Below are 20,191 nucleotides of genomic sequence, written 5' to 3'. Positions count from 1 at the left end.
CCTGTAGTAAATTTAATTCCTAGTGTAGTCCTCTTCATGATGTAGAATAAAATATTAGCTTAAATACTACAGGTACATTTTACTGTAATGTAATATTGCACAGGTTTGTTTTTTTTTTTTTTCATCTAATTAACTTCACGTTGCTTTTGTATCTGTCCACCTAAAATTCACTTAGAGAAAAGTGCAGTGAGCACTGATAAATTCCATGCATGCTCAGAAATACACAAACATGCACACACTGACACACACACATAGAAATGTGTGCATACATCCTTTTTCCAATGTGAGTTAGTACACGGAGCTTTTTTCAGCTATGCAACTAAAAAAAAAAACAACTTAGCTGTTCTGTGAAAATTTAAAAGTAGGTATTATATTTCTGTAAATATATACTTTAAAGTAAACAGACTCAGAGGATATGTTTTGTTTTACATATTTATAAAAACTTGAAATAATTTGAGGATTTACTGTTAACATATTGGTCTGTTTTCCCCTAAAGAAATGAAGCATTACATCATAACAAGGTATGGGCTGAAAGAGCTGTGAGAATGCAAATGGCAAGTCCAATTTTCTCGTGTAAAAGTCTGTAAAAATTTAATGAATTGGAGATATTGTGGAGAACCCACTTTTAAATGCATGGGTTGAACCACTGATTATCTAACATCATGAAATACTCATGGGTTCAGAAGAAAGGAAATAAAAGAATACCTTGGTATATATGATGGATACTAACTCCATGTAAGGCTATGCTCTGTTTTTATTTTTCCAATGAAGATGAAGCCTGTAGAGCTCTATTTCATTAAAATTCTGTGTTGACGAGTAAAAATAAATAGCTAGAACACAAAGCCCAAGGCCCCTCCTAAAGTATGGCAGATCAGGTTAGCAGAGTATAGTTTACTACAGGGCTTCTGATGAAAGAATCTCCTGCTACATTTGCTTTCAGAAGCGCTCTGATTATTTTTCACGACATTAAATAGTGGCATCTATTCCATTTTTCACTGTTGAAATGAAAGATTACAGGACAGGAATACTTTATTGCCTCATCAAATAGGAAGCAAAGTGTTTGCCAAATTGAGGGTGAGGGCATTGCATTTTCTCTTTTTCAGTTCACTGTGTCCAACGATGATCGTTAAGGATGAGAGTGATCAGTAAACGTTAATAAAAGGAGATTACTGTTGGCCATCATGATTTGAACTGGGAGGGAGCAGTAGTTTACAGATCTCTCTGACATTCATTTGATAGCTCTAGCACAAAGCATTCACCTATAATTCCTGCAGCCAACAGTTTCATGGTTACTATGTTGTATACGAAGTCTTCATTTTCATGGGCTTAAATTCTGTCATGCAAGTCTTTCAATTTTACTGATTCTGGTGGAATTTCTTTGTAAAGTGAGGAAAAAAACTTTATGCTTTATTTTTTATTTGATATTATATTCTCACATACCCCCTCGTATCATCCATTTGAGGCCCTCTTCTTGAGCCCTTTTTCTTGAGTAAAATCACTATTTAAAAATGAGTAAAAGGTTGTACAGCATTTGGCAATGCTGATACAAGTGGATGGAAAGATGCCAGATAATCTGTATAGAATGTGCATATGATCCAGATTTTTGCATTTCATATCCCTCATGAGAGAAGCAGCATCTAGCTGGTGCTGCAGCAGTCATCCAAAAAAAGATCAAAAAGGCAGAGCTAACACTCAGATACTTTGCTCAGTATGCATCTGGGTAGGCTTTTAAATGCAGAAGGAGCTGTACTTCTGAAAGTTAGATGCCCAGTGTTAACAATGGCCCCTGTATCTTCAAAGAAAGACAGAAAGAAGGAAGGAAAATAAGGAAAAAAATAAAGGAAAGACTAATGTAAATTCAAACAGGTCATTTTAATAATCAGTGGCAGTGCCTTTTCATCACAGCCTGCTTATGTTAATGGTCCAGATGCTTTTATTCTGCCTTCTGAAGGCTGTTGTGTTTCAGAATGATTTTTGATGGTGCCACTTAATCTTCTCTGTGGATAGAGGAAGGAATACATTTTAGATCTCGATGTGCCAAGATGAAAAAAACTAACAAACCCAGAGATTAATTTTCCTAAAGTTAATGTATTACTAACTACATTACAGAATCATAAAAACCTTTCAGGGTTTCAGAACAGCCAGCATTGTGTCACTACCCTGCAGACAGGCTGGAAAGAAAGATGAGATCATATTTCTGGAATCAGCTGTAATCAAAATATTTATATAGTAAAAAGAAAGTGTAGTATGAGAAAGAAAAACCGCCATTGCAAATGTTATCAAAAAGAATGTGGAACAGTTTGGGTCATCTGCCCTACCTCGTTAACACCCATGCACAGGTGAGGAGCCCCCTAACCTAAATATAATATTTTTCAGAAAAATGCCACCCTTTTCCAGTCAACAGCCTGTGTTTGCTTTATTTCTTTTTCCTTTCTTCTCCTTTCTTCTCTGTTCTTTCTCCTAATTTCAAATTCATTTTTTGCTTTTTCAAGTAAGTTACCTCCTACAGAAAGTAACAAATTATTTGGGTTAAAAGTTAAAAAACTGCATGGCTCACTGCAATTGCACACTCTTCCAGTTTCCTTAAGAGATAAAGTCTTTGCAAACATTTACCTTTGAGTCTAAGCCAGCGGTCCTCATCTCTTGGCTTACACAGAAACATGCAGCCTGCCATACCCTCCAGCACAACACACTGCTTACCAGGGAGCGGGTGCTGCTCAGGGTGTGCTGTGCTGCGCCACAGGAGCAGAGGGCTGGAGATCTCTGGTTTGAATGCTCCTGTTAGCACCTGTCTACAATGCCAAGCTGATATGCAAAATAGATACAGAAAATAAGTCTCATGAGGAGCAGGGTGACGGGTGCACTGGAACAGGCTGCCCAGGGAGGTTGTGGAGTCTCCTTCTCTGGAGATATTCAAGACCCGCATGGACACCTACTTGTGTGTAGGGAACCTGCTTTGGCAGGGGGGTTGGACTTGATGATCTCTGGAGGTCCCTTCCAGCCCTTACGATTCTGTGATTCTGTGAACTGGGAGTGTTTAGTCTGGAGAAGAGAAGGCTCAGGGGAAACCTTCTGGCTCTCTATAAATGCCTGAAAGGTGGTTGTGGAGAGGTGAGGGTCAGCCTCTGCTCCCGCGTAATAGTGATAGGACAAGAGGGAATGGTCTCAAGTTGTGACAGGGGAGAGTCAGGTTGGACATTAGGAAACACTTCTTCTCAGAAAGAGTGGTGAGGCACTGAAACAGGCTGCCAAGGGAGTTGGCGGAGTCACCATCCCTGGAAGTGTTCAAGGAACTTTCAGATGTCCTAAGGGACACGATTTAGTGAGGAAATATTGGTGGCAAGTGGACGGCTGCACTAGATGATCTTAGGGGTGATTCTATAAATTGGGCTGCTGCTCCTGAATACTTCTCTAATAGGCTGCCATAAGAAAACAGAGGATAAATTGCTCACTGAAAGCTGCGTATTTAACCTAATACTCACATAGCGATGTGAATTCTGGTAGGAAACATCACTGCATAACATATGAGAACTCTGGACTAACCAACCAGCAACAAAAAGCATTTACATGCTACAGTAAAATTTTTGCTTCAGCACTGGTTCCTCCACTCAGCCATGTTTCAAGTGTCACTGCCTTAAGCTGAAAAATCGCTATGTTAGCAATCGCTAACATGGATTTCTCTATGCCAGCACACAGTTCAAAAGCCATGAGAGACATACATTAGATAAAAAAAGTTAGTTAGAACTGTTCAGCATCTCAGTGAGAGCAGCAACAAAGGCAGGATGGATAACCTCACCGCCATAGCAAAAACGAATTCAATCTTCCTATCAGGAAAGACCTAGAAAGTTTAGCATAGTGTACCAACTCCAAGCTAAGCCATGTCAGCTCAACTGCAATTAAATTAGTGTTCTCCAACTGCCATTCTCATACCAGCAAGTTTCACAATGTCATCACTGTTTATGTTCTGTCTGTAATCACAAACCATTCATGTGCAATTTGTTCTCATGAATAAAATGACGTTATATATAATTTATTCTCGCACAGTGGAAACAAATGTCTAAGTAACATTCACATCTGATAAATGCATCTTCTTCCTTCTGTGCAGCGCATTGTGACATGCTAGATCCTTAATTATGCAGAATGTAGATGACTGAAGATTACTCTCATTTCAAAAATATTTTTTCCCAGGATTGTTACCACGTGAAGCATTGCCAACAGTGTGGATATTTTTAATGTTAGCTGATCCTTCTGATGTGCAGACTTGTAGATTTACTAAGATTTGCATTAATACAGTGAAAAAAATAACTGAATTACTGAGCTACAACAGTCACTGCAGTGGGGCAGTAGCGGAACAGCGCCTGAAGGGTGGGCACTGCGATACAGCCCTACAATGGAGCAGTGCTTGAAGACCTGCAGCCTGTGGGAAGTCCACATGGGGTCAGTTCAGGAAGGATGGCATCCTGTGGAAGGGACTCCATGCTGAAGCAGGGGTAGAGAATAAGAGAATATGGATGAAGGAGCAGTCTGACTGTGATCTTATTGCCCATTCCCCTGGCTGCTTGTGGGAGGAGGAGATGTAGGCTTAAGACTGAAGTTGAGACTAGGAAGAAAATGGAGTGAGGGGAAGGTGGTTTTAATTTGTTCTTTAAGTTCTCATCCCTCTACTCTGTTATTAATAGGTAACAAATTAGTGATCTTCCCAAAGCTGAGTCTGTTTCACTCACAACAGTATCTGGTGAGCGATCTCCCTGTTCTTGCTTCAATCTATGAGTTGTTTAGTCTGTTTTCTCCCTGTCCTGCTGAGGAGGGAGGTAGTGGGAAAGAGGCTTTGATGGCAGCTAGCTATATGGCTAGCCAAGGTCAGCCCACCACAAATACCCTCCGGAGACCTTTTCAAGACTAAACTCAGTTTCTAATCAGAATCACAGATTGGCTTGGGTTGGAAGGGACTTCAAAGCCCATCTAGTCAGCCCACTGTGGGCTGACTGCCCCCCACCAGCTCAGGCTGCCCAGGGCCCCAATTCAACCCAGCCCTGAGCACCTCCAGGGATGGGTCACCCACACCTCTATGGGCAGCTGTGCCAGGGCTTCATCCAAAAAAACTACAAAATACTGTTTTCAGTATATTTAAAAATAATAGATTTAAGTAGAAATACTTACTGGAAAGTGTTCATTATTATTTTTTTTTCTTTTCCCTCCAATCTTTGTGTTGCTCTCTACTTGTACTCCAGCTTTATCTGTGCTGGGCATTTGGTTTGTATGATAGACTTTTTTGGGAGAGTGTTTAAAACAACTCATTGCTGATCTCAAAGTTGTCATTGATGTGACTTCTGCTGAGGAATTCAATACTACCATGAATGTGGAAAAAATCCATGTTTTAGCTACAAGTTCTTGCCCTAGTGAGTGGACATAAATGCATCCAAGCCTACATGGAATAATTAAACAAGAATAGTTGGGAATCATTTACTCACTGATATGTTCATCATCTCATTTTCAATACAAGAAAGAGTCAATCTAAATGGAGTCACTGAAGCCCTTAGCCTCACAGCTCCTAGCTCTGAGCTAGAAAACGTGGGCACTGCCAGCAGTAAAATTACTTTGGTGCTAATCTTTGTGCAATATGCAAACCTGTCAGAGAAGTTCAACACATGCCTTGGTGGTTGCTCACACACATGCAGACGAGTTCAGTGCCATCAACACGTGGTTCAACATTCAGACGTGCACATAGAAGTGACTGCCACAAGTGCACTGATTTCACCAACAGAAAAGGAGCCCTGAGTTTCATCAGCTTTGCACCTCATTATAAATTTGTGAAGCACAGCTGATTGGCTCTACTCTGCCTTCAACTGATTTTATTAACACAGCCTCTTTACGCTATATTCTTTGGGCTTTGAAGAAAACAGGATGAAAATAAACAGTTTTTGATCTTTTGGATGTTCACATCTTTCAGCACTTGTACTTCATTACTGACTGTATCGATTCAGACTTATCACAAACCAGTGTTTTCTGCCTAACAACTGCCTGATCTTACAAAGTTAGGCCTTTCTTCTATTTGCTTTTCAACCTCCTCATTTATTTATATTATTTCCTTTGCTGTTAAATGTTTAACTGCATATCCCATGAATTTATGGAGTTACTGAAGTTACTGTTATTATATAACCTAAAACTTCAGTTTGGCTACTGACCTAAAAAGCCCCACAGAAACATGTATCTGCTAATAACGCACAGTAGACCTCACAGAAAGCAGCCAGATATTCTGTTACTAGCATCTTCAATTCATAGATAAACTTCAACAAACTTAAGCTAGCTGCATACCTCCTAAGTGCCAGTACAAGAAAGGAAAAAGCCCTTTAGTCTGTAAGAAACCCAAATTACAGATTCTATATTATTTTCAGTGCTGAAATTTACTAAGAAGGAAGCAGGACTACCCTCAGCCTCTCCTCACATGGCAGATCCCCTCACCCCTGACCATCTCGGTGGCCCTCAGCTGAACTTGCTCCCATTTATTAAATGGAACTGAACCACTTGAGTCCCCCCGAACTAGAGTCACCAGCGAACTTGATTTTGCTGCCTCCTTCAGCAGCAAAGACTTTGATGAAAAGACATAAAACATGACAACCTCCACTATAAACCCCCGTAATACTCCCCTAGCCATATAATTTGGTATAGTATGACCCATTAATCACTATTCTGAGTTCTGTAATTCAAACAGTTATTTACCTATGTAGCTCTAGATCCATTTGGACTGTAACACCTTAACTGGGATACACAAATACTGTGGAAGACAGAGAGAAAAATCTTGCTGAAGTCAAGGTAAAAGATACCGATCGCTTTTGCTTCATTCACAAAAATCAGTATCACAGCAGTCAGGTTAGCTGGACACAATTTGCACTGGGTAAATTCACACTGGCTCTTCCCAGTCACCACCTTCTCCTTCAGGTATGCAGAATCATATTTACAGAGGACTCACTTTTTTATTTTGTCAGAGGCATTCTCACTAGGGCCTAACATCTGAGAGTTTCCTGAGCTCCTCTGCTACAGCACCTTGAAATTCTCCACTTCATGGCCACTATAGCCAAGGCTGCCCTTGATTACCATTTCTCCCATTAGTTCTAGCTGTTAGTTCTAATCAGTCCAGGTATGCACCAACCCCCATGGACTCATCTGATACCTGTATCAGGAAGTTATCCCTAAGAATCTCCAGAAGCCTTGTTGCATGCTTGCCTCCTCCCCTGTTGCCCATCCAATGGATGTCAGGGTTTTTCCAATCAAGTAAGTTTCCAATCAAGTAAAACAGAATCTGTGAACAGAAGCTTCTTCACAAATTGTTTAAAGAAAACTTGATTGTGATCCTCACTTGGGGGTCAGATTAGGGGGCCTGTGTCAACATCCCATCATGATGTCACCCTTTACCAGCCTCTTCTCTGATCCTGACCCACAGACACTCTACCAGCCAGCTCTTGTAAGCAAGCTCAATATCTCCAAGCTGCTCCTTCACATAAAGGGCAACCCCTTTTCTTCAACTCCCCTGACCTTCTTTCTTAGTGAAATGAGTAATTCTATCTTGTTCCGGGAGAATTCTTAAAATCAGTGAAAATTAAATTTTCAGTCAACTTTGAGAATGTATGATTCATGACTTCATTGTTTCACCGGGCCTTGAAATTCTCAAGTCACAGTTTCAAAATAAAGCATATAGCATGTTTTTTTTTTTTCTCTTCCTTGTTTTTATGTTAATTTTTTATTACCTGATTTGATATGACAGGCCAGAGTGGAAAATGAATATACATGTAAAAAGAAATAGAAAAATGTATCTATAGAGATAATGAAAAAACACAGCTGAGAACTATATTCTATGCTTAGAATAAACTAATAATCTAAGTGGTCCACTGATAGCAAGTTTTCCTGTCCAGACTGTAAAATTGCACAGGTGTATTACTCATTTGTGATGAGCCACAACAGCCTTCCAAGTATCACATACTGACCATGAATGGAGATTAAATAAATCAGTTCTCTTTCTGAATACAAGACATCTTACATTTCTCTATTTCATTTCCAAGAAGCCAATGAAGTAGCATACAAGCAGACCAAAGAATGCTTCCTACATGATCTGTTTCCATGACTACCATGCTTTTAAATAATGTTTTCACAACTCAGGGTGGGTGTAACCCAGATATGTTAGTTGTTTAACTAATATTTCATGAAATAGATAAATCGGTACGATTGATGAGAGATTTCTGTGTACTGTGGAAAACTCAGGTTAACACTAGAGAAGCTGAGGTAGCAATTCTTGACTTATACTAGTAAAATGCCACTAGAATCTGGTTTTGTTTCCTTATTGGCTTCACTGTCTTGTCTAGGGTGACAACTTTAAAATGCTCACATTTTATTACTTTTTGCTTTGTTGCACAATAGATAAAAATCTGCTTTAGTTGCATATAACTGCTTTCTGAAAGTTCTTATCATAACTTATTCATCATTATGCATTAGTTATATTTATGAGGACACTGAAATTGAGTCACTCCATACTTTAAACATTGTGTTAAAAATCCCTTGGCATTTGAATGACAAGGAAATATGTATGAATGCAGAAGCTTATTTTTCTTTATTTGAATTGTAATGCCATCTGCCAAAACTCTCTCTCAGAATGTTTCTGTGACAGCATCAGAAAGAAACATTACATGAGAAACAGGAGAGCGTGCTCTTTTCTTAATCTAACACACATAAATTCTGTTTGCATTTATAGGGGCACTTCGCAAATGTAGTGTTCAGTTAATACACCAATTTGTGACAATGACAAAATAATTGTGTTTGTGGGTCACTTTTCCATCAAGACTTTTAATCGTGTGGGACAATAATAAACAACATGTTTTCTTCATATTTCAACGTTCATTAATGTTGGCATGTAGCTAATGTTATAGGAAGAAAAAAAAAAAAAAGGAAGGCCATGTAGTGCTTTTATCTTTAAAGTTTAATTTTTTTTTTTTAACTTTTATGTTCAGCAATGTCATGAAAAGTGGCAACACATACATCCTCCACTCCCTCTTCCCCTCCTCTTTTCAGTGTAGAACCTACATAAGGGTAGGCAAGTAACCCAAACATTGCCTAGAGATGGAAGGAGAACAGAAGGACGGATTAAAACAGAGGGACAAGTGGTTTCTCAGCAAGCCTAGTTTATCATTACGTATCTCCAAAAGCCTTCTGATTCTTTTCCTAAAGAAAAGAGCCTCTTACTTCTCTCAAGAAGACCCCATCCTCCCCCAAAGAAGCTGCAGTCTATTATTAATTTTTTCCAAACATTGCAGTTATTTGCAAATCACACCAGCAACCTGTCCCCCTGAGCTCTGCTGTTCAAGAGCACCTCTGTTGCTCTGTTTGCCTTTCCTAGTCTCAGAATGTCTGAGAGGAATTAGTTCATAGCTGCTATCTCAAAAGCAGCATATCCACAACACTTAGGTGAAGATGTGACTATCTGTTCACTTTGTCATTTATGTGGAGCAGTAGCCTATTTGCATAAATCAGGGGACTTTAAAGTTACTCAAAAGAATCAGTGCTGAGAGATGATATATCTTACTTTCATGATTGCATTAAACATAATATTTGAATCAGCAACAGATCTACTTGAGTTATTCACAAACAGAAAGTAAACTTTTTGCAGTGTATGCCCTTGCTTTGTCCCATATGATAGTTTTGATTTCTATGTAGGTATTATTTTAATTAGTCACTCTAATTAATTACATTACTTAAATTATTTTAATTGCTTTCGTACTTAATGGTTGAAAGCCAATTTGAAACTGTTCCAGCTCAGTAGTATAATAAGCAAATCTTTCATTTCATTTGTTTTTTGTTTTCTATTAGTCTTCTAATTTCTGCTCTTTAGTGTTCTCCAGTATCTTCAGCTCGTTAAATACCAAGATGTCTGCAAGTTTTCAAAAATCCAGACCCTCCACACTGTATCACCTATACCTTATTCCAAATGGGGTGCAGTCTACTACAAAGTTGGAACAGAGTAGACCTAAAAAGACCCTACAGTATCACAAAACATGAAGATTAAACATATACGAGTTACTCATTTCAGTTCAGCTTTGTCTGTGTCTATTTTATACTTTCCAATTCCTTTGCGAGCCAGCTTAGAAGTAATCAAATGGCTTGTGTTTTATTAACTGGCCTAGTGGCACCTGGTTGAAATGTTCTGAGGATTTCTCCTTTGGGAAATTGAGAACAAATCAGACTGAATGCTTAGGCAGAGTTACCTCAACACCAACTGCTTTGTTCAGAAGTCTCAGTAGGAAGGGCAACTGCATAATAATAATAAGCTTCAATCAAAACAACATGTACAAGGAGAAAATTAGCCTGGAGAAAAACATAGAACCTCCTGTTCAACCAAAGCTGTCCCTACATTTGGAAAAAGAAATCTGAGGATAACAGATAAACGAACTACAGAAATCGCAAGCAAGTATAAATGATAAAGGCAAAACTAGGAAACATTTTTTTTAATTGATTTGGATGTTGTCATTTGTAAATAAGCATAGCTGCAATGTGATGCAAAGAGCAAATAGCACAACTTTCAGTGACCGCTTATGTTTTGTCAAACATTTGTAGTCCTGTATAATCAATGAATGTACAGATGTTATAATTAAGAAATATAAAGGAAAGTTAGGCTAACTAAGATTATTGCAACAGGAAGATAATAAATGGAAAATGTTACCAATGCCGTAGGCTCACAATATTCTCCATGAACAATGATCTCCAGAAAAAGATCCTTCCTCAGTGGCAGTCAGCACTTGAATGGGGTCTAGGAGAGGTGAAGCCAGGCTCCACCCCTTCCGGCAGCACAGGTGAATTACCTTCACCTGTGCTCCCAGGGCTGACTCATTGCTCACCTCAGATGGTCAGTCAGAGGTTCAGGCCATGATTCAGCAGTTCCCATACAAGTCCTTATAAAACTTAGTAAATTCTAACCATCTGCAGGCAGAACTCAGGAAATGAGAATTTTTGGGGACTTTTTTGCTGGGCAAGTGTAGAGACTACAATTATAATCTGAAAGAGCTGCAAGAGTTCAATTCATGTCTCTGTGGATGGGCTCTCCTGACAACATAATTACAGTGTTTGCTATGTCTGTAGAAAGTAAGGTTGGGGCTGTGATCCCTAACTTTCAGATGCAGCACAGGCTTATCATTTTAAGGAAAATGTTACATGCCTATGGAATATGTATGCTCAGCTCGTAGGTGTGCCTTTTGTGTTGAGCTACAATCAGGATTTGTGGATTTAAACTATTCTTTGAGATGTAATTAGGTACTTGCATTTCAGAGGCTTGGTTTACATTTGGTTCACTGATCTGTTCTCACAGGAAAAGATTATTTCTGTATCAAGGGACGAAATAAGCCTCCAATCTTTTCTAAGAAGTCCCACAAATGCAGGGAATTGCATGCTACATGCATATTAGGTGCATATTTTTCTCTGCTCCACTGATAAAGTCACTTGTGAAACTGCCATGTTTGTAAAACAGTTGGCAATGAACACTTGCAGCACCTGTGGCAGAGGCGGCCTTTGCCAGCCTTTTTAGTAAAATGATAAAAATGTATTAGTTTTCCACTCTGCAGTTGCAGTCCTAATTACACAATGCAGCTGGTGCTGCAAGAAAATCTGTGCTGTGCAACTGCAAAGGAAGTGGAAGGAGTGAAGATAGTGCTACTTTGAAATTGTCTATTTCTTCTCTTTAATGTCTTTTCTTCTCTTTAATGTCTTTTTTTTTTTTTTCTTCTACCATTTCAAGAGTAAAAGATGAGAAAGGGCACAGGGACAAGGACAATAGATAGGACAGTTGAAAATGAGAAAGGATCAATGTGAGAATGAGAGGAAGAAAATACATTGCTATGGATGGCACAATGGCGGGACAGACCTTTCCTGCACTTGCCTTGAACTGCTTGTTTCTCTCCAGACTTTACTTTTCCATTATTTGCCATTGGGTTCTCTTTGTCAGTTTTGTTTCCCACGCGTTCCTCCATTTCTCTCTGTGTGTCTTTTAAAATTCTGTTTTTAGCTTCCCTTCCTTTATTTATTTATTTTTTAAAATTAATTATTTGAGTCAGTTATAAACAAGATACCTTTCCATTTCCTGTGGACAATAGAAGAGAGTATTGTCTCCTGTGAGTGTTTATGCAATTTGTACTGTGCAACTTAAAGATGGGAGAATCTTTATAACTTCTGTGTTTGGAGAAGCTGAGCATGTATCCAGTATCAAGTCTGGAAGTGAACTGAAGTTAAACAATACGGTTTTAAGACTGTGGGATCATAGAATTGTTTGAGTTGGAAGAGATCCTTAAAAGGCCATCTTGTCTAACTCCCTTACATTGAACAGGAACATCTACAGCTAGATCAGGTTGTCAGAGCCTTGAATGTTTCCATTATGATCTTGCTGTTCCTTTAAAACACTTATAACCTAAGATGTTCACTCATTAGTGAATGCTTGTTGTGATAAAGAGTTTATAAGATTAAAACTCAGTTTTATATCAGTGTCATTATAAGATTCTTCTAAGAACACATGCATTTCCCTGTGTTCTTTCAATAAAGGCAATTGATACCACACAGTTGTCTTCAGACCACAACTCTAAGCATGGTAAATACGGTCTCTATCTGGGCTGTCAGTTGTAGATTGTTCTTAAATGGGGAGGGGTGGGTAAAGTTCACAATGCCTTATCATTATTTGCTCAGATTGCTAGCTACTTGTGCTCTTACAACAAATAGAACATCTTAACCTGCAAGAAACAGGAACAACTGCAGTCCTACAACCATTAAGGTCGTTCTCATTTCTGTTTAACAGGACAATTAAAAGGAACCGGTGTCAAACTATCTCTGAGTTAAACCATGCCCACTGTTTGATATATGGGTCAGACTTCTGCCATTCAGATGTCACCAAGGTTCTGAAGTAATTTGATAACATGAAGTGAGAGAGCAACATCCTCATCAATATTTAGTTAAGACAGCAAACCACATTCAAATAGTAGAATCATTGAATCTTCTGAGTTGGAAAAGACATTTAAAGGTCATATAGTCCAACTCCTCTGCAGTGAACAGGGACATCTACAGCTAGATCAGGTTGCTCAGAGCCTGTTCCAGACCGACCTTGGGGACAGGTCTCCAGGGAAGAGTCTTCAACACCTCTGTGGACAACCTGTTCCAGTGCCTCACTACCCTTATTGTAAAAAACGTCTTCCTTATGTCCAGTCAACATCTCCCCTCTTTTAGTTTGAAACCATTTCCCCTTGTCCTATCACAACAGATTCTGCAAAAGTGTCTGTCTCCTTCCTTCTTCTAGGCCTCCTATTGATACTGCTGCTGTCTCAGGTCTCTCCAGAGCCTTTTCCAGACTGAACAGCCCCAGCTCTCTCAGCCGATAGAAGGGTGTTCCAACTTGTTCCATCCCCCAACTTGTACCGATAGCAGGGGTTCCCACGACCCAGGTGCAAATGCACTTGACTTTGTTGAACCTCATGAAACTCACTTGGGCCCACTGCTAGTTCCTCTTGATGGAGGATCCTGTCTTTTGAGCTACACCACACAGTTTGAAGTCATCCACAGCCTTGCTGAGGATGTACTTGGGCCCACTGCTAGTTCCTCTTGATGGAGGATCCTGTCTTTTGAGCTACACCACACAGTTTGAAGTCATCCACAGCCTTGCTGAGGATGTACTTGTTCCCACTGTCGATGTCGTTGATGTAGATATTAAAGAGCGCTGGTCTCAATACCAACCCCTGACGGACACTACTTGTCACCGATCCCTATCAGGACACTGAGTCATTGACTATCACTCTCTGGGAATGATTTTGCTACCGGTTCCTTGTCCATAAAACAGTCCACCCATCAAACCCACATCTTTCCAATTTGGAGAGAAGGACATTATGGGGGACTGTGTCAAAGGCCTTACCAGTGTCCAAACAGATGACTTCAGTGTCTCTCCCCTTGTCCACTGATGCAGTTATGTCATCATCGAGGACCCATCCTTATCCCATATCAACTCTCTCTCTTCCACATGCTTAGCAGAGCTTCCAGGAGGATCTGCTCCATGATCTTCTCTGGCACCGATAGGTTGGTAGTTCCCTGGGTCATCCTTTCTACCCTTCTTAAAAATGGGTGTGATATTATCTTTCTTCCAGTCACCAGGACTTCACCTGATCACCATGACTTTTCAAATATCATCCAGAATGGCACAGAAGAAACATCCAATGAAAGTATGAAGAATAATCACAGCACTACTAGTATCAAAGTCCCAGTAATCTTGAAAAACACTAATTCAATTCTGTCTGTTCACACAAAAAACATGGATTCTGGAGGCTCCTCTTGACCTACAAATTACAGGCAACAATGCTTTCTGCACAATAACAAAGACAATTCACTGCAAACAGACAACTCTACAGTTCCAACTGTCCTTCAATGATGGGACCTTCTATTCATCTGTGTACATGTTTCTGTTCTGTTCTCTCTAACTACTGTTAGTATGAAAGTTTTGCCATCTCATTTTAACTGTCCATTGTTTATGACTATGAGAAGTTTATTCATTTTAGTCCAAAAAGAACACATTAAAAAAATCTTTAAAATACTAGAAATTTTACTGTGAGAGTATATTGATGACTACACTGTTCTGTGTAATCAGAATGGTTCCTCAAGAGAAGTACTTAATAAAGGGCTCACACTGTGATACAAAGCAAACATTATTGAGTTTGTTACAGATATTAGGTTTTCTTCAAGTCACAGCTATGCTAACAAGCCTCTCTTTCATGCAACACAGACACACGTCATGTGGAAATTTCCACTGTGCATGGACACAGGAATTAGCATCTCCCACTTGCAATATCTTTCTTGACTGGTGCAGTCTTTATGCCTGCATGCTGCCCAGTTCTTGTGGGATTCAGCTCTGCACAGACAACAGGGCAGTATCTGTCCCACTGCATGGTTTACTTCTCCCAAATAACCTGAAACAGCTTCACTACCACAGGGGAAGCAGCAGAGTTCAACTCATAATAATTGTCCAGTGTCCCTTACCTTATCCTAGAATACAAGAACATTTGATGGTGGTGTCTGTCTTATTTTAGCTAATTTAATGGTTAACAGGAAGAAAATTGTTATGAGAAACTACTGCTATTGCCAAATCAGTAGGTTTGCCACCTATCATTTTCATTTTTGATAAATTAATAAATGCTTCAGCTACTAAGGGCAATTACAGACTGTGACAATAAAAGGAAAATAATTAAAAAAAGCAAAATCAAGGACATTAGCAATTGGTCTTGCAAGAATAAATTATATTAAAGAAAGAGGAAAATAATTTGACTACTGTGATACAAATGGTCTTGAGATGCCAAATATGAATATCAAATTCAGTTTTCAATTTATTTAGAAGTTTAGATCTGCAGCATTTGATTTAGACTCAAATGCAAATCACATTAAGCAGAAGAAAATGTTTGGAAAGAAGAAAAGATAGCCAAATAAAATGTATAATCTGCTCTGTTCTCCACCCTGAATAAGACCTTGATCTATTAAGGTTAGCACAAAAAAGGACCTTAATATTTTTTACCTCTGAATCTTTTTTTTTTCGTAATGGATATTTATGATACCCCCTGAGTTATCAGGAGGCCAGAAAATAGGAACCTCCACTGAAGGTTCTATTTTCAAAGAGCTATAATCAAATACAATAAACAATAGAATCAAAACAAATGTGAATAAGCAGATTATGAAAGCAAAACTTGGAATCTGAATAGTGTCTTTTCTGTTGTCCTTTTTGAAGCAATTACTAGATTGGCACCTTTAGGTTATTTTTCATATTGTAACTCCATTTATATGAAATTGATGCAGGACAAAAAAAAATTGAAATAACAAAATCAGAAAGTGTGATCTGTTCCAGCAAAGATATGATGCAGTGCGGAAGCAAATTATGGTACATTAACACTCTATCACTAGCGTAACTAAAAGGCTGCAAAGATAAATGTTCCTTATAAAAAATCTCCATAAAAATTAGGGAATGCTAAAAAAAAAAAAGCTAACAGTTTTAAATTTAAAATACTAAATAATATTGTTTTTTCTTTTTTTCTTTCTTTCTCTGCTCTTTCTTCCTATTGTTATTACTGTTACAGATTCTCTCATTACTTCCTTTTCCCATTGTTACAGAACTTGATGTTATCTTTGACCAGTGGCTCTGAGTATATTTTTCATACAATCAGTCCTTCAAGAGCTATAATCTGAATTGCTCAATATGTACACTTCTTACATCTGATGTGTCAGAAAGTACCAGCCCACACATTAGAAATCCTCGGAGTTTCAAATTATAGTGTTATATATACTAGTCTGTCAAAATTCCTTTTTTAAAAAATAATTTAGTTTTAATAGAAGTCTAGATTTTCTCATTCCAAACTAATTCCTTCTTTCTATCAGGATTTCTTCCTTCTTGAAAAATATCTAGTAGGTTGTGCTTTTTTTTTCTACAATTCTTGCTAGCTGTGGGTATTACTCTGTAATAAGAGTGTCTTTTACCAGGTTAACCTTCAGTTGAATACACAACATTTCACATATACACAGGGATGGAATGTTAAAAATGAACTAGAAATAAGAAAAGGATGAAAAGTTCCTGTACTCAAAGTTCTGCTTCTAAAAAATATAGGTGTACTAGATTCATCTTCAGAAAAAGATAGGATAATTACCTATACATGAAGTTTAACGCCAAACTTCACTGGGATTGCAGTCTTCAGAGGAAGATCAGAAGGCAGATCAGTAGTGTAAATGGCTATGGAAGGTAGGAATGTGGCCAACTTGTCTCCACTAATTTCAGTTTCTCTATAGGTGAGTTACATTTATTTCTTGTTCCTCTCCTCCCACCTCCCTCCCTTCCTTCCTCTAACTCTTCCAACCACTCACTGTTAAGAGACACTTTTTCCAGATCCACATTTCCGTCCTCATGCATCTTCCCACAAATGTGCTCTCTTTGAAAAAGAAATATATATCTATCTTTACATTCTATCTCTATTAGTGTGGATTGATTTATCCTGAATTAGAATGGGAAATGAATAAGAAACCTTAAGAACTGTTGTGATTTCCACAAAATCTGTGTCAAACAAGACTTTTCACAAGACTTCTGGTTCTTGATGAAGTTGTAGGTGGGCCTGTCAGCCTGGCTAGGTGTGATTGCCACTGTTGTTTTGAAGCAGATATAAGGCAAATAATATATTAGTCATTCACACGGCATTCTTCCACCACACTAATTATATTAAAGCATCCTGGAGGTCTACAAAATGATGTAATGCTCAGTGTGCCAAACCTGACTGGACTGACAACAACCAATTACCGAGGCAAGGAAGAAGGAGTCTTTATATGCCTTAAAGGAAAGATAGGATGGGAAGACGTGGAGAAGGAGTTTCCCTTTATGGGAGAGCAGGTAAAGTGACTGACGCTCTACCTGGAAATGGATGAGGAGTCAGCTGAGATCATACATGTCATGATTAAAGAAAGAGTGGATAAATGTGACATTATACTGTGTATCTGCTGCAGACCCCCTCTCAGGAAGAACAAGCAGATTCAGCCCCCTATAGACAGGTAAGAGCAGCCTCATGTCCATAGGCAATTGTTCTCATGGGAGGCTTCAGCCATGCTGATATCCACTGGAAGAACAACACAGCAAGGCATCTGCAATCCAGGACGGTCCTGGAATGTGTCAAGAACTTCCTTACTCAAGAGAAGCCAACAAGGAAAGGCACTCTGCTGGACCTCATACTCATCAAAAAGAAGAAATGTGTTGGAGATATGAAGGTAAAGGGCCGCCCTGACTGCAGTCAACATGAAATGGTGGAGTTCAGGAGGGAAGGAGAAGGATAGAAATCAAGCTCACAGCGCTGGATCTCAGGAGAATAGACTTTAACCTCTTCAAACATCTGACTAGAAAAGCCTCATGGAACTATTGGACCCTGGAAAGAAGAGAGGCCCAAGAAAGTTTGCTAATATGCAGTGGTTCTTAGTTGTCTCGGTTGTTGGATTATGGTTTGCAGAAAATGTTTAGAGAACTACACATTAACACCAATACAAGATATTGCAAGTGCACAAAAAGTACAATGCATAAAAATATAATGAGTGAAAGAATTTTTTTTTTTCCAACAGTTATTCCTCTTTTTGCTCTTTTCAGCTTCAGCCTTTGACTCTGACTCCAAGATGTGTTTCAAAGCACAGCCTATTCAGGGTGCACATGCCTTTGGAACACATCTGTGTGTTGCTGATTGCCAGCTTTTACTGTCTAGGTCTTTTCTTTTCCTAAATATTTTTAATGGCAATGTGTTGCAATTGAGAGAGAAATTCGCTTTTCTACTTCACAAAAATGCTCTCTTAATCCATAACTGTACATGCCATCTCAGTGAAATCTAGGTTATAGCAGTTTTAATCACACTTGCACACCCAGTAGGTTCTCTCTTGTCATGCAGGTAATGTTTTATTGACCTATTTCAGTTACAGCTCATTAAACACAGCTGTTGTAATGATTGAGAAAAAAGCAGAATGTGAAAAAACAAAAATCCGTAGTATTAAAGCAAATTAAGAGAAACAGAAAAGGTGAATTTAAATTCTTTCATCTAAATTCTGCTCTGAGATCCACGCAAGCCCTGTTTTTTTTCTTTTTTTTTTTGTATATGCAAAACTTCTTCTGAACATGAGGGACTAAATATTCTCCTAATGTTTGTAGTCTGCAGACATATCTGTATTATCCACGCAAAGGAATAACTTCAGTACCAGTGCACTCTGCTCCTAGACCTGGATAGACTTGGCAGCACAAAGCTGCATAAAAGCTATTTTTGATAAAGAAGACCTCTAATAGCTTGTCAGGCATCGCCTCAACATGTCTTGAAAGCTGATTTTATGCTGTTCTGCACTGAAGTTGTCAAGAGATTTACTTATATTGTAAGTTCTTCAGGGCAAAGATCAGCTAATACTTACGTTTGTTTGGTATCTACGGAAAAGGGCTGTCTTTTACATTCTGTGACAATACAAATTATTAGTCAGAAACCTATAGTAGCAACAGGTCAAGCAGGGTCAAAACATGTCATATATATAAAAAAAAAATCCACAGTGATAATAGAAAAAGATTTATCCTGGATAGCTCCTATGCAAACACAAAGTCAGGAAGGATGTCATAAAAGTTTTTATCTGAGATATATAATAAAAAGAACTTTAGCTACAGTAAACAGCAAACCAGAAAACAACTCCATATTCTTAGCAGCAGGTTGGGATGGAAGCAGATGGTGAAAATGCTAAAAAATGAGACAGATTCCATTTTGGCTTCTGAGACATTCTATTGAGCATTTTTGCTTTCCTGAGATTTCCAGGACATACAGGTATGTTTCTATTGAATTAGAACTGAATTTCCCTCTAGTTACAGCTCAGCATTTATTGAATTGTAAGGATCCTTATATTCAAGAGTTTATGTGCTGACTTCAGGTAAATCATAGATCTCTACGGCATCAGCCCTACTGCTGAGGTATTTTATGTTTGTTCTTTAAATTGCTTGCTCAAAGCAATACTTGTTTTTCAAATGCATAGTTGAATAAATAATCTCTCCAGCAGCTTTGCAGAATATTTTCCATATAAAGTGCTAAATCTGGCTATTGTGCTCAGCTTTCCAGTACACGTGGCTACTGATATGTATTTGCAGATTACTTCAAAATATCTACAAAATGCCATAATGTTATGTTAAGAAGCATTTAGATATGGTAGCCTAAACTGTACTTTTGGATCAAGGTATTAAAGCAAACAGCTTAACAGGTAAAATCTGAAAACATATCTGCACCTGGTTTTGAAGGCAGAATTGTTATTATTGGTACCATCATTTAAGTTGCTTTGAGATTGATAACCATAGATTGTATTGATTCTCTTGGGTCAACTCACACTGAAGTCAGTAAAAAGGGTATTTATTTGCTCTGAGTTCTTCAGAAACGAACCTGTGAAATTTAGAGCTGGTAAAATTGTTCATATTGGCTACTTATTTTACAAAAACCACAGATGTTTTACCTGTAGAAGAAACATTTATCAGTGTAACTGCTGAAACACTAAAATGGGGATACTTTCAGAGGCACAAATAGTAGTAGATGCAGTGCTCTTATTGAATTTCTCTTTATATATTCCTTTTAATAACATATTCTGCTCACATAGAGGGCAACCATGCTCAGAA

At 38.5% G+C, this 20,191-nt stretch overlaps 1 protein-coding gene across 1 annotated transcript in view; it reads right to left on the bottom strand.

The window, feature by feature from the left end:
• The window catches only part of MAGI2 (membrane associated guanylate kinase, WW and PDZ domain containing 2), a 78,567-nt gene extending 67,804 nt beyond the window's left edge, over nt 1-10,763 (bottom strand). The window contains exon 1 of the mRNA XM_031553012.1: nt 10,706-10,763. The gene's annotated coding sequence lies outside the window, so the exon portion shown is untranslated. The remainder of the gene's footprint in view (nt 1-10,705) is intronic.
• Between the last annotated feature and the right edge of the window lie 9,428 nt (nt 10,764-20,191).

The sequence above is a fragment of the Meleagris gallopavo genome, chromosome 1, assembly GCF_000146605.3.
Source record: "Meleagris gallopavo isolate NT-WF06-2002-E0010 breed Aviagen turkey brand Nicholas breeding stock chromosome 1, Turkey_5.1, whole genome shotgun sequence".
Lineage (NCBI taxonomy): Eukaryota > Metazoa > Chordata > Aves > Galliformes > Phasianidae > Meleagris > Meleagris gallopavo.
Note: the sequence above shows the minus strand (reverse complement) of the source record. Positions and strands in the feature narration are given on the sequence as shown.